The sequence below is a fragment of the Miscanthus floridulus genome, chromosome 17, assembly GCF_019320115.1.
Source record: "Miscanthus floridulus cultivar M001 chromosome 17, ASM1932011v1, whole genome shotgun sequence".
Taxonomy (NCBI): Eukaryota; Viridiplantae; Streptophyta; class Magnoliopsida; order Poales; family Poaceae; genus Miscanthus; species Miscanthus floridulus.
Window position 1 is genome coordinate 32,427,175 of NC_089596.1, and position 12,675 is coordinate 32,439,849.

The 12,675-nt window shown below is 43.7% G+C and overlaps 1 pseudogene; it reads left to right on the forward strand.

Moving 5' to 3' along the window:
• The first annotated feature begins 2,806 nt into the window (after positions 1 to 2,806).
• LOC136515002 (transketolase, chloroplastic-like) lies at positions 2,807 to 12,666 on the forward strand (annotated as a pseudogene).
• Positions 12,667 to 12,675: the final 9 nt, after the last annotated feature.

Consider the following 12,675-nt stretch of genomic DNA (forward strand, 5'->3'; position numbering starts at 1 on the left):
CACGTCGGAACTTCCGACACAAACGTCGGGACTTCCGACATTAACTGACGAGTGCATTTTGATTCAACTCTTTGGTTGCAGCTGTTTGGCTCCCTAGGTTTATCTAGTATATTTTATATACTTTGTGGCTAACTTGTGAGGGGTGGTATTACTTTGATTTGGAGTTTCCATTTTGGAAACTCCTATTACTAATCGTTTCCGCTTTTAAAGGTATTGATTTTTCAGAAACGCCTATTCACCCCCCTCTAGGCGACATCCTAGATCCTTTCAATGATATTCCATTATCCTGGCTGATTTCACCATAAGCTGTGGCATTGGCTGATTTCAAAGCTGATATTATTCGCATATAACTGGTGAAAGGGTTCATTAAACTTTTTATATAAATATTAATCTAGACCTAGAGCTAGAGCTAAAAAATCTAAAAACTTGTACAGTCATAGAAAAATTTAGTTTAATATTTTTTTAGAGAACAGAAGGGATCAGAGGGCTGATCCCTACTGGTGCATATATGAAGTAACAAGAAACGAAAGGAGAAATTTAGTTTAATATTGACAAAGTATAACTATACAAAATAACTAGAGTTGATGTGAGCCAAGTAAGTTGGGCAAAAAAATTAGTCTAAATTGCTAACAAAAATGAAAAATTATGAAACAACATGCCTCTCTAGATATAGATCTATATGACAAAAAAATTTATGAGGGAAATGTAAGGTAAACTTTGAAAAGATTTTAGGGATGGCATAAACTCACTTCTCAAACTCAACTCCTTTATTTAAAGGTTCAAAGGGCAAATCCCCCTCCCCTCTTTTTTTTCTGCAATTTCTCGTGTCCAGGTGAACTCAACCCGAATAGCTACAGTCACGCATGACCAACTACAGTCGTGAGGAGGAAGAAGAGTGTTTGTAGGGAGTTTTCCTAGGGCTGATTGACTAAGAGGACCGCCCTAGTTAATCATTTCTAGGAATGGTTCTCTTAATATAACCGTCCCTGTTAATTTGGTTTATTTATAGATGATTCGCCAAAGACGCCTGTCCTGGAAATGCTATTTTTAGGGGGTGGTTCTATTATGGAAACCGACCCTGAAATGGATCTGTCTCTAGGTGTAGTTTCCTTAACAGAATCGCCCTAATAATTGATTTCCACAATCGGTTCTTGAGCTACATTGCTCCCCGCCATAGTTACAGGCGGTTTTTTTTTATGTCATCCATTTCTTTAAAAATGCGTTCTTCTTTCTATACTCATGCGTCTAATTGCCGTGAGATCATGATTGTCGGGTTGCCATTTGCAAAAGCATTCGTCGTCTTTCGCACATGTCTATACAATCTTGATCCACTAGCAACAGTTATATTTCTTGTAGTACTAGTTGGATTAGATTTACAGTTCATTTGTTACCATATAGATGTACTACATCGGTTACTTTTTATCTGTTGTTATGGTACTTTTGCTGGTCAAACTTTTTTTAAGTTTGACTAGGTTTGTAAAAAATATTAGCAACATTTGTCTCTTCGAATAAGTTTATTATTAAAATAGAGTCAACAATCTATATAATGATATCAACTATGTACAATAAATACTATATTTTCGATATATATTTGGTCAAAATTAAGTATGTTTGACTTCTCGAGAAGCGAGAACGACATAAAAAAAGAGATGGAGGAGTATATGTGGACCAACTGGCCAAGTTTATCTAATTGTCAATTCATACGTACTCTTTGATTTGTTCTACATAGTTAGACAATTATAAAATCCAATTGGGCATATTCTTTTCTTTCTGATTAATCTCATAATTTCTAGCCCTCTCAACGAATATGGAGTTCCTTTTAGCATTTTTTATAGATATATATATATATATATGGCCTAGTTGGATATTTGCTTTAGCATACATTCAGTGCAATGCAATTTGCCTATATTTGGTTGCCCGTTAGTGGAAGCTAGAGGCCGATGGTATTTATGTTCACTCTAGTGATTTTGGTGAATATTGTAAAGTAATTTAAAAATAAAAAAATTAAATTATTTGTACTGATGGTAGCTTAAGAAAACAGTAAGTCTAAAAACATCTCTAATGACAAATTTCTTAAGCATACAAAGAAACTCGCGAAATAATACTCATCATGTCCTCGTGCAAAATTATTTTGGATAGGTTTACGATACTTTGCAAATATTTCGTACATCAAACATCAGTTCAGGAAGTAAAGATGCCTTTTTGTTGTTCGCACAGATGGTATTTGGATTGATTTCTCGTACCAGAAGTGCCGGTTTTAACCGATGGTTCGTTTCGGTTTTTCAAAATTTCGGTTTTCAGAAAATGATCCCTGATTGGTTTGCTAAAATTTAAAAAACCGATCAATTTCGGTTCGGTTTTTTAGTTCGGTTTTTCGGTTAAAACCGAATAAACCGATGCGAGAAAACAACAGACATGATTTAGAACTGACAGCACAGCACAGTATATTATTTGAAGACTCAAGACTGTTACAAACTTAACAAGTCAATGCTCAAATCAAATATTACAAATTTACAGTTCATTCTTAATAATAAACCACAGTACTCCATCAGTTTTGATAAACAATAGGGAAAAAAACAGGTTCCAGCCAGCAGGACTAGGGACTATTCGATTCCTCGGTACTTCGGTTCGGTATGGCACGGAAACTGAACCGAAAACCGAACACCGAACTTTACCGAACTGAAAATCAAAACCGAACCGAAAAACCGAACTACCGACTATTCGCGGTTCGGTTTCGGTTCGGTTAGGTCCTGTGTTTGGTTTTCGGTTGGGTCCGGTGTTGTTTTCGGTGAAAAAACGGCAGGTGATTCGTGCATACATCCGAGAAAAGCATCGATCTCATGCTGAGAAAAGTATCCGTCTCACCCTGGATATTTTTTAGGTGCAGAGATATTTTTTAGGTGCAGGAGAAGAGAAGAGACAAATGGAGAGAGCAGCCGTGGTCCGCGCCGCGGGGAGCTCCGCCGTGGAACGCCGTAGGCCCGTAGCTGCTGTTGCCAACGAGTCCGCCAAAACGCACCCTGGAGTCCATACATAACCCCTCCCCTCGTCGCCCCCAACAACAGCAGCCTCGCCATCTCCGCCTTCAGACGCACGCACACGCCCATCATAACATGGCCGCGCACGCCACCATATCCGCGCGCGCGGGGCCCGCGCCCGGCGCCGGAGCGTCGGCCCGGGCCGAGCGCCTCGGCTTCCGCCGCCTCAGCTCGGTCGCCGGCCGCGGCCTGCGCTCCCCGCTCCCGTCTCCCGCTCCCGCCGCCAGCGCGTCGTGCGCGCATCCGCCGCCGCCGAGACGCTCGAGGGGAACAAGGCCGCCACCGGCGAGCTGCTGGAGAAGTCGGTCAACACGATCCGGTTCCTGGCCATCGACGCCGCCGAGAAGGCCAACTTCGGGCACCCGGGGCTCCCCATGGGCCACGTCCTCTACGACGAGGTCATGCGCTACAACCCCAAGAACCCTTACTGGTTCAACCGCGACCGCTTCGTCCTCTCTGCTGGCCACGGGTGCATGCTCCAGTACGCCCTGCTCCACTTAGCTGGGTACGACAGCGTCAAGGTAAGGCAGCTGATTCACTGCTCGTGCTCGCTCCCTTTTCAGTGTTTGCATCTGTATCTTGCGTGTGGAAAGTTGGAGTGGCGAACTCGGGAGGAGGTATAGGTTCGTGTGTTAAGTTTGGGTCTTGTTTGTTTGGTAAAATAGTGGAAGGTTGGAAGGATCTTGGCAGCTACTTTTGGTGTCGGCTTCGTTTTCCTTCCCACTAGAACTTTTGGTGTCGGCTTCGTTTTCCTTTCCACTAGAAAGGGCTGTGCCTGCTGGGCTGCTTTTATCCAGTTGTCAAAAATCTAATAAGCTAAGTGAAAATTTGAGTTTCGAAGATTAGTTGGAAACCCAGAGGTTACACAGTGGACCCCTCAGCACTCATGTTTAGTTGAGCAGAACTTTAGTGTGATTCACCTTAGCTGAGCTGCTTGCTGTTTCATATGGATCATTTACATCACCTCTTGTGCCATTGAATTTCTTTTAACGGCTGGTAACTGGTATGCTGCTGGCTGCTGCTGCAGGAGGACTTGAAGCAGTTCAGGCAATGGGGAAGCAGCACACCGGGCCACCCTGAGAACTTTGAGACTCCAGGAGTTGAAGTTACCACTGGTCTGTTTTCTTCTGTTGGGCTTTATCTGTGCATAAGTGTGTAAAGGCCCATGGCCTATGTACCATGTGTGTGTGTGTGTGTGTAAGAGTTCCAGAAATTTCCCCAAATATCAACATGGTGTCGGAGCCGATGGTGGTGGCGATGGAGGCTACCTCCTGCTTCACCTGGTCGGCGTGACAGCAGCCGGCGGCCGGCGGCGAGGTGTTGGGAAGAGCAGCAGGGCAGGAGCGGCAGGTGAAGCAGAGGGCAGCAGCAACCTTGCTGGGCAGAGACGTCAGGCGAGGCTACGGGGGCGGAGCACGAGAGGCAGGGCGCGGCCGAGCGTTCGTAAGAAGAAGAGCGCTGCTTCCCCTGGCTGAAGGTTGGTGACGGCGGCTGCAACGCAGAGAGGGAGCTCATGGCTGTGTGCCAGCGGAGAGAAATCGAAGGGATTTGAGGTGCAGAGCAGTGAGCTGCTCTGGTGAAGGACGCGGTGGCCGCGAAGAGGACGGGCGACCTAGGTGCTGTGACGGCGGTGAGGGCCAAGGGCCTTCAGGTGGCGCGGAAGGCGAAGGCTGCCGACGACGAGTCGCTGCTGCCAGCACAGGTCTGTGTGGCTCGAGACTTCCGACGAAGAGGAGAGCTCGTGGAGCAGGTTCGTGTGCACATGAGCAGGCAGCTGTGTGCCTGTGTGCTCTGTTTTGTTGCTGATTGAGATTGGGAGTAGAAAGGAGGATTGGACCTGGGGACTGAAGGTGGTGTCAATTTCGCCGCCGGTGGAGAGGTGCGTGCTACTGCAGTGCAGTAGAGGCAATCACTCAATTAGTTGCTAGCTTTAGCTTGCTTGGGGGCAAGTACGGGTGAGTGGTGAGCTGATTGGTAGAAGCTCCGAAGGAGCTGTTGTGAGGGGGAGCTTACAGGTTTATGTGAAGGAAGAAAGTAGAAGATGAGGGAGAATCAAGAAATCATGGAAGTTCTTGGGAGATTATCTAAACTAGAAAAAATGGTGAACTTACTCATTGTAAAAATCAGTGAATATCATCCTCAAGTAAGGAAACTATGGAGAAAATGGAAATGATACAGAAGATGGTGTTGATGCCCACGGGTACCAACTTGGAAGGTATTCATGCTAAAGTTCTCTCATTCATGAAGAGAGCTCAGCATGGATGGATATTAGACTCTGGTGCTTCCAAACATGTTACTGGTGCCCCTGATGAGTTTATATCGTACACACCATATCCATCTACATATAAGGAGACCATTCAAGCTGTTGATGGGACATGTCAACCTATCAAAGGTACTGGTACTATCAAGTGTACCCCATCAATTACTCGGTCATCAGTTTTGCATGTCCCTTCTTTTCCTGTTAATCTAGTATCATTAAGTGCATTAGTTGATCAAATGGACTGCCGAGTCTCTTTTGATCAAGAGCAGTGTCTGATTCAAGATAGGAGGACAGGAAAGGAAATTGGAATTGGCACTAGGCATGGTGGATTATGGTACCTAGACAGGAAGGAAGATGGTAAGTTTTCTGGTGCTGCTTTGGCAGCAAGCATGAATGAAGATGAAGCTAAGGTGATGCTTCAGCATTGTCGACTAGGACATTTGTCATTTGATACTATGGCCAAAGCATTTCCAGAAAATAATGAGCAAGACAGATAAGAGGAAACTAATATATGATGCATGTGAGTATGGGAAGCATACCAGAGCAACGTATGTAAGCAGAGGACTTAGGAGTATAAATCCATTTATGCTAGTCCATTCTTATGTGTGGATGAGCCCAATCACCTCAGTTAGTGGAATGAAGTATTTTGTCACTTTTATTGACTGCTATTCACGTGTGACTTGGATGTATCTCATGAAACACAAGAGTGAAGTACTTAAATGCTTTTAGGATTTTTACTCACTTATTGGAAATCAATATGATGCTCGAGTTAAAGTGTTGAGGACAGATAATGGAACGGAGTATGTGAACAATGAATTCAGCAGTTTTTTGATCAGCTCAAGGGATCTTACACCAAACTACATGTCCTGATACACCTCCACAAAATGGAGTTGCTGAGAGGAAAAACCGTCATATCTTGGAGGTTGCACGCTCACTTATGTATGCTATGAATGTGCCAAAGTTTCTATGGAGTGAGCCAGTGATGACATCGGTATATTTGATTAATCGTACGCCCTCGAGATTGCTTGGTTGGAAAACTCCTTACGAGATGTTACGAGGAGTGAATGAGTTTATTGTTCCGCCTAAGGTATTTGGGTGCACTTGCTTTGTTAGGGATCACAGGCCTTCTGTGGGAAAGCTGGACCCCGAGCGGTTAAGTGCATATTTGTGGGTTATTCCTCAAGTCAGAAAGGGTACAAGTGTTGGTGCCCTATTGAACGATGTCTCTTTGTTAGTATGGATGTGACATTTCGGGAATCTGAACCTTACTATGGGGAGAAGACGGATTTGAGCTCCTTGTTTGAGCTTGGTGAACCAAGCATGAGCATGTATGAACAAGAGGGGCTGGATGGCATAGATGTAGCACAAGATAATGAAGGTCATCAATCAAGGGCAACGAAAGTTATCACAGGACTGATTCCATTGCGTGTAGGTGATTCTAATGTCAATGAGAGACAGGAAAACGGAAATGTTAATAACATGAACACAAAGCAAGGAAATAGAAATATTGTGCAGGTTTATACTAGAAGAAATAAAATGTTGGAGTGCAGCCAATGGAGCAACAAGTTGAGTAGCCACAACTGGTGGAGCAATATGTTGAGCATTCGCAACTATTGGAGCAACACCAATCTTCAGTTGGTGGTATTGACATTGGTGATAGTGAGGTTGAGCAGTCCACAGAGACAGGGGGAGAAGTTGACTCTTCCGTTGATTTGCCTATTGCTCTAAGAAAGGAGGCAAGGAATACAGCTGGGAAACCTCCAGTTAAGTATGGCTTTGAGCATGACATAGGTAATTATGTCTCGTACGAATCATTATCTCCTGCATATAAAGCATTTATTGCTTCATTACAATCTGCACAAATTCCTAAAGATTGGAAAGAAGCAATGCATGATCCCAAGTGGCGTGAGGCCATGTTGGAGGAGTTGAGAGCTCTTGAGAAGAATAGAACTTGGGATCTCGTAAAACTACCTGCAGAAAAGAAAGCTGTAAGCTGCAAATGGGTGTTCACTGTGAAGCAAACTCATGAAGGAAAGGTTGAAAGATACAAAGATCGACTTGTTGCGAGGGGTTATAGCCAAACATATGGCATTGACTATGATGAGACATTTGCACCTGCGGCAAAGATGAGTACTGTGAGAATTTTGATATATTGTGCAGCGAATTTCGGGTGGCCTTTGTACTAGTTAGATGTAAAAAATGCTTTCTTGCATGGTGATCTCCAAGAGGAGGTGTACATAGAGGTTCCACCTTGTTATTCTAATCCAGAGATGGTAGGAGAGGTATGCAGACTAAAGAAATCTTTATATGGACTTAAGCAATCTCCCCGGGCATGGTTTGATACGTTCAGACATGCATTATGTGCTATGGGATACAAACAGTGCAATGGAGATCATACTGTATTCTATAAACATTCAAGGCACAAGATCATTGTGTTGGCTGTATATGTGGACGATATCATTATTACTGGTGATGATGAAATGTAGATCAAATGTCTCAAGGGGAATCTAAGTAGAGAGTTTGAGGTCAAGGACATTGGTCAGCTCAAATACTTTCTAGGTATTGAGATTGCACGAAATCCAAAATGTATTGTTCTATCACAAAGAAAATATGTTCTCGACCTGCTTAGTGAGACTGGTATGCTTGGATGTCGAACTGTATCAACACCAATTGATTTGAATCACAAGTTATGTGCTGAATCAGGTCATCCAGTCAATAAGGAAAGATATCAGAGGCTTGTTGGACGCCTTATCTATCTATGTCATACGAGACCTGATATATCCTATGCAGTAAGTGTTGTGAGTCGATACATGCATGACCCATGGAGTGGACATTTGGATGTTGTATACCGGATCTTGAGATACTTAAAGAGTAGCCCAGGAAAGGGCTTGATATTTAAGAGTAATGGCCACTTGAAAGTGGAAGGCTATTGTGATGCTGATTGGGCTAGTTGTCTTGATGACAGGAGATCAACTTCAGGCTATTGCGTCTTTGTTGGGGGAAACTTAGTGTCATGGAGGAGCAAGAAGCAGTCTGTTGTATCCCGTTCAACAGCCAAAGCAGAATATAGAGCAATGTCTCTTGGACTTTGTGAAATGTTATGGGTAAGGAATCTTTTATCTGAATTAAATGTGTTAAGAAAAGACCCTTTGAGGATCTGGTGCGATAACAAGTCAGCTATCAGTATTGCAAATAATCCTGTTCAGCATGATAGAACCAAGCATGAGGAGATAGACCGCTTCTTCATTAAAGAGAAATTAGATGAGGGCATTCTGGAGCTAAGTCATGTAAACTCAGGTGGTCAAATAGCTGATTGTTTAACAAAAGGTTTAGGAGTAAAAGAATGTAATTTAGCATGTAGCAAGATGGGAATGATAGATATCTATCACCCATCTTGAGAGGGAGTGTTGGGCTTTATCTGTGCATAAGTGTGTAAAGGCCCATGGCCTATGTACCATGTATATATGTAACCCTAAGCAAAGACTAGAATCAAGAATTCCAGAAATTTCCCCAAATATCAACATCTTCTCTATAGAGTTGACACTAGTAAGTTTCCCTGCTGTACTGTAAAATTGAAAGTTTCGGTTTCCGATACGGTTGTTCTGCAGGACCTCTTGGTCAGGGTGTCGCCAATGCCGATGGTTGGCACTTGCTGAGAAGCACCTAGCTGCCCGCTTCAACAAGCCTGACAGTGAGATTGTCGACCACTACACGTAATAATTCTAATGTGAATGTGCCATGTTTCGCTTTTAGTTTGTGTTGTGCAGTTTTGGTAAGATGTTTCATGAATTTTGTACAGGTACGTTATTTTGGGAGATGGTTGCCAAATGGAGGGTGTTGCTAATGAAGCTTGTTCCTTGGCTGGGCACTGGGGTCTTGGCAAGCTGATTGCTTTCTACGATGACAACAACATCTCCATTGATGGAGATACAGAGATTGCATTCACAGAGGATGTGAGCACCCGCTTTGAGGCTCTTGGGTGGCACATAATCTGGGTTAAGAGTGGGAACACTGGCTATGATGAAATCCGTGCAGCTATTAAGGAAGCAAAGGCGGTTACTGACAAGCCCACCTTAATCAAGGTTTGTTTCTTTGGCATTTGCAATCTTTTTATGTTTTGTTTGCTGTAGATTTTATGATATTGGTCTAATTTGTATCCTTTTTAGGTGACAACCACAATCGGTTTTGGATCACCCAACAAGGCCAACTCATGCAGTGTGCATGGAAGTGCATTGGGTGCCAAAGAGGTCGAAGCAACCAGGCAGAACCTTGGATGGCCCTATGAGCCATTCTTTGTACTAGAGGATGTCAAGAGGTAGGTCTTGTTGTTTGCTCTAATAATCTAGTTGTCCGAATGAGATGGTGAAATGCATAGCACAAATACAGTTTCTTGGAATGTATCATTGCAGCCACTGGAGCCGCCACACGCCACAAGGTGCTGCACTTGAGGCTGATTGGAATGCCAAATTTGCAGAGTATGAGAAGTATGCAGACAATGCAGCAACTTTGAATAGTCTCATCACAGGGGAGTTCCTCACTGGCTGGGCTGATGCTCTTTCGGTAAGAATAACATACTTGTGCACAATACTACAGCTGGTGCTGATGTGTGGAGGATTATACTCTAATGGTTGATTCTTGTTTTTCCACCCTAGAAATACACTCCAGAGGGCCCAGCGGATGCCACCAGGAACCTCTCCCAGCAGTGCTTGAATGCAATTGCTAATGTTGTGCCTGGTCTTATTGGAGGTAGTTGTCACACCCGATTTTAAGGATAAAATGGGATACAAAATCTTATGTGCGCCTAGAGATCAGTCACACACATAAGCTGATAAATTATAAATAATATCATCATAAGTGTTTATTACATTACGAATAATAAGACAGAGTCTTCACTTTAATGTATTAAAGTGAATAGGAAACAAGGATGATCCCATGCTATACTTGTCTTGAACCAAGTACTCCTGCTGTTTCTGCTCGTCAAAGTAGTACTCTTGGTCTCTCACGAATTACTCACCGTCTATACTCGATAATCACAGCAACATACAAGCATCCAGAAGCAATCATGCATAGCAAACAAAAGTTATAGATTAAAACAGTACACCAACCAACATAAAATCAAGATCAAAATGTTTGCAAAACGAATGTACGTCTCACTACGAATACACAGACACGAAAATCACAAAAATCGGAGCTAAAACGAAGAAATTATGGATTAAACAAGATTTTCTTTAATAAAATAATAGATTAAATCTAACTTTGAATTTTAAAAGTTAAAACCTACTGAACAGTAGTATGAACATGTAGATTATGGAATTACGAACCTAACACAACTTGAACCGACCAAATCGGAGTTAAAACGGAGATTTTATAGCTAAAACAAGATTAGTGCAAAAAATGTGAATAGGTGAAAACGTATTTTAGATCTAACCGAACAAAGTACGCTTTCAAAAGAAGAAAACGAAATCTGGAAAGACGCTATGGACTGCGGGTTACAAATTAAATACTTATAAGGGCTCTTTTGCAAATCTACAAGGTGAAAGGGCATCCTTGATCTTGGGCAGCTGGATTAGATTCAGGCTGAGATCAGATCAGAAAGGAGAGAGGGAGGGCTGGCCGGCTGGCGGGGTCGACGGTGAGGTTCCAGAGCGGCGCCATGGACGGTGCGGGCGGCGCTCGGCGAACTCGGTCCACGGACCACCATTCGACGAAGCAAGAGCACAAGAAGTTAGAGGAGACGACGGCGAACACGACTAGATGGTTTACCTCGGCGTGAAGCGACGAAGTGCAGCGCGGCGCTCGGCGAAGCAGACGGCAATGGCGACTGCTAGGGCTAGGTGGCGACTTGACGTCTCGACGAGGCAGAAAACTTGCTATAAGGCGGGATAGGGAGGCGGCGCAGGCTCGGCTGCTATTTAAGGACGGTCACGGGCACGGGAACAGCCCGAGCTGGCTGTGGCGGCCCGAAGTCAAAGGAGGGAGAGAGTAATACTTTTCCATTTTCTAACCTAATTTCCAAGCAACTTTTAAATGCGAATTCAAATCAATTTGAAATCTAGTTTCAACCCACGCAATACAAAAATAATATGCAACAGCATGAATGCACATACATGATTGTAAACCTATATTTGATTTTAATTTCAGCAAAATTATTATTTTTTCTAAATTTAAATGCTCATAAAAATACATAATTAAATCACTTCCTTCTATTTTAAAATTATGTAAATTTTAGGGTGTTACAGTAGTGCTGATCTTGCGTCCTCCTACATGACCCTGCTTAAGATGTTTGGTGACTTCCAGAAGGATACGCCTGGAGAGCGCAATGTCCGCTTTGGAGTAAGAGAGCACGGAATGGGCGCCATTGCTAATGGCATTGCTCTGCACAGCCCAGGGTTTGTTCCATACTGTGCTACTTTCTTTGTCTTCACTGATTACATGAGAGGTGCCATGAGAATCTCAGCTTTATCTCAAGCCGGAGTTATCTATGTTATGACCCACGACTCTATTGGTCTCGGAGAGGATGGCCCGACCCATCAGCCCATTGAGCACTTGGTGAGTTTCCGCGCAATGCCGAACATACTGATGCTTCGCCCTGCTGATGGCAATGAGACTGCCGGAGCATACAAAGTTGCAGTTCTCAACAGGAAGAGGCCATCTATTCTTGCTTTCTCAAGGCAAAAGCTTCCTCATCTGCCTGGCACCTCAATTGAGGGTGTTGAGAAGGGTGGATATACCATCTCTGACAATTCAACCGGCAACAAGCCTGATCTCATCGTGTTGAGTACCGGCTCTGAACTAGAGATTGCTGCCAAGGCTGCTGATGAGTTGAGGAAGGAGGGGAAGACTGTCCGTGTTGTATCATTTGTTTCCTGGGAACTTTTCGAGGAACAGTCAGTTGAATACAAGGAGAGTGTTCTCCCTGAGGCCGTTACTGCAAGAATCAGCATTGAGGCTGGTTCTACTCTCGGATGGCAAAAGTACATTGGAGCCCAGGGCAAGGCCATTGGCATCGACAAATTCGGTGCAAGTGCTCCTGCTGGAAAGATCTACAAGGAGTATGGCATCACTGTGGAGGGCGTTATTGCGGCAGCCAAAAGCTTCTAAGACTCATAACTGAGTTTTTGTTGTCATCGATGCCAAAGGAACGCCATACCTGGAGGTCCTGTGCCCAAAACTTGCAATAATTGAGGGAGCATAAAGATGCCTGCGCTTGGAGGGTGAGTGGTATTTTAGGACTGTAATAACCAATAAACAATGTATTTGCCATTTACATTGGTTTTTATTCGCGGTGACCCCTTAGACGATTCATGAAGTTGAGTTTGATTAAATTCGGTCCTGGTTTTTTTTTGGTAACACTGGCAATCAACTGATAGTCTTGCT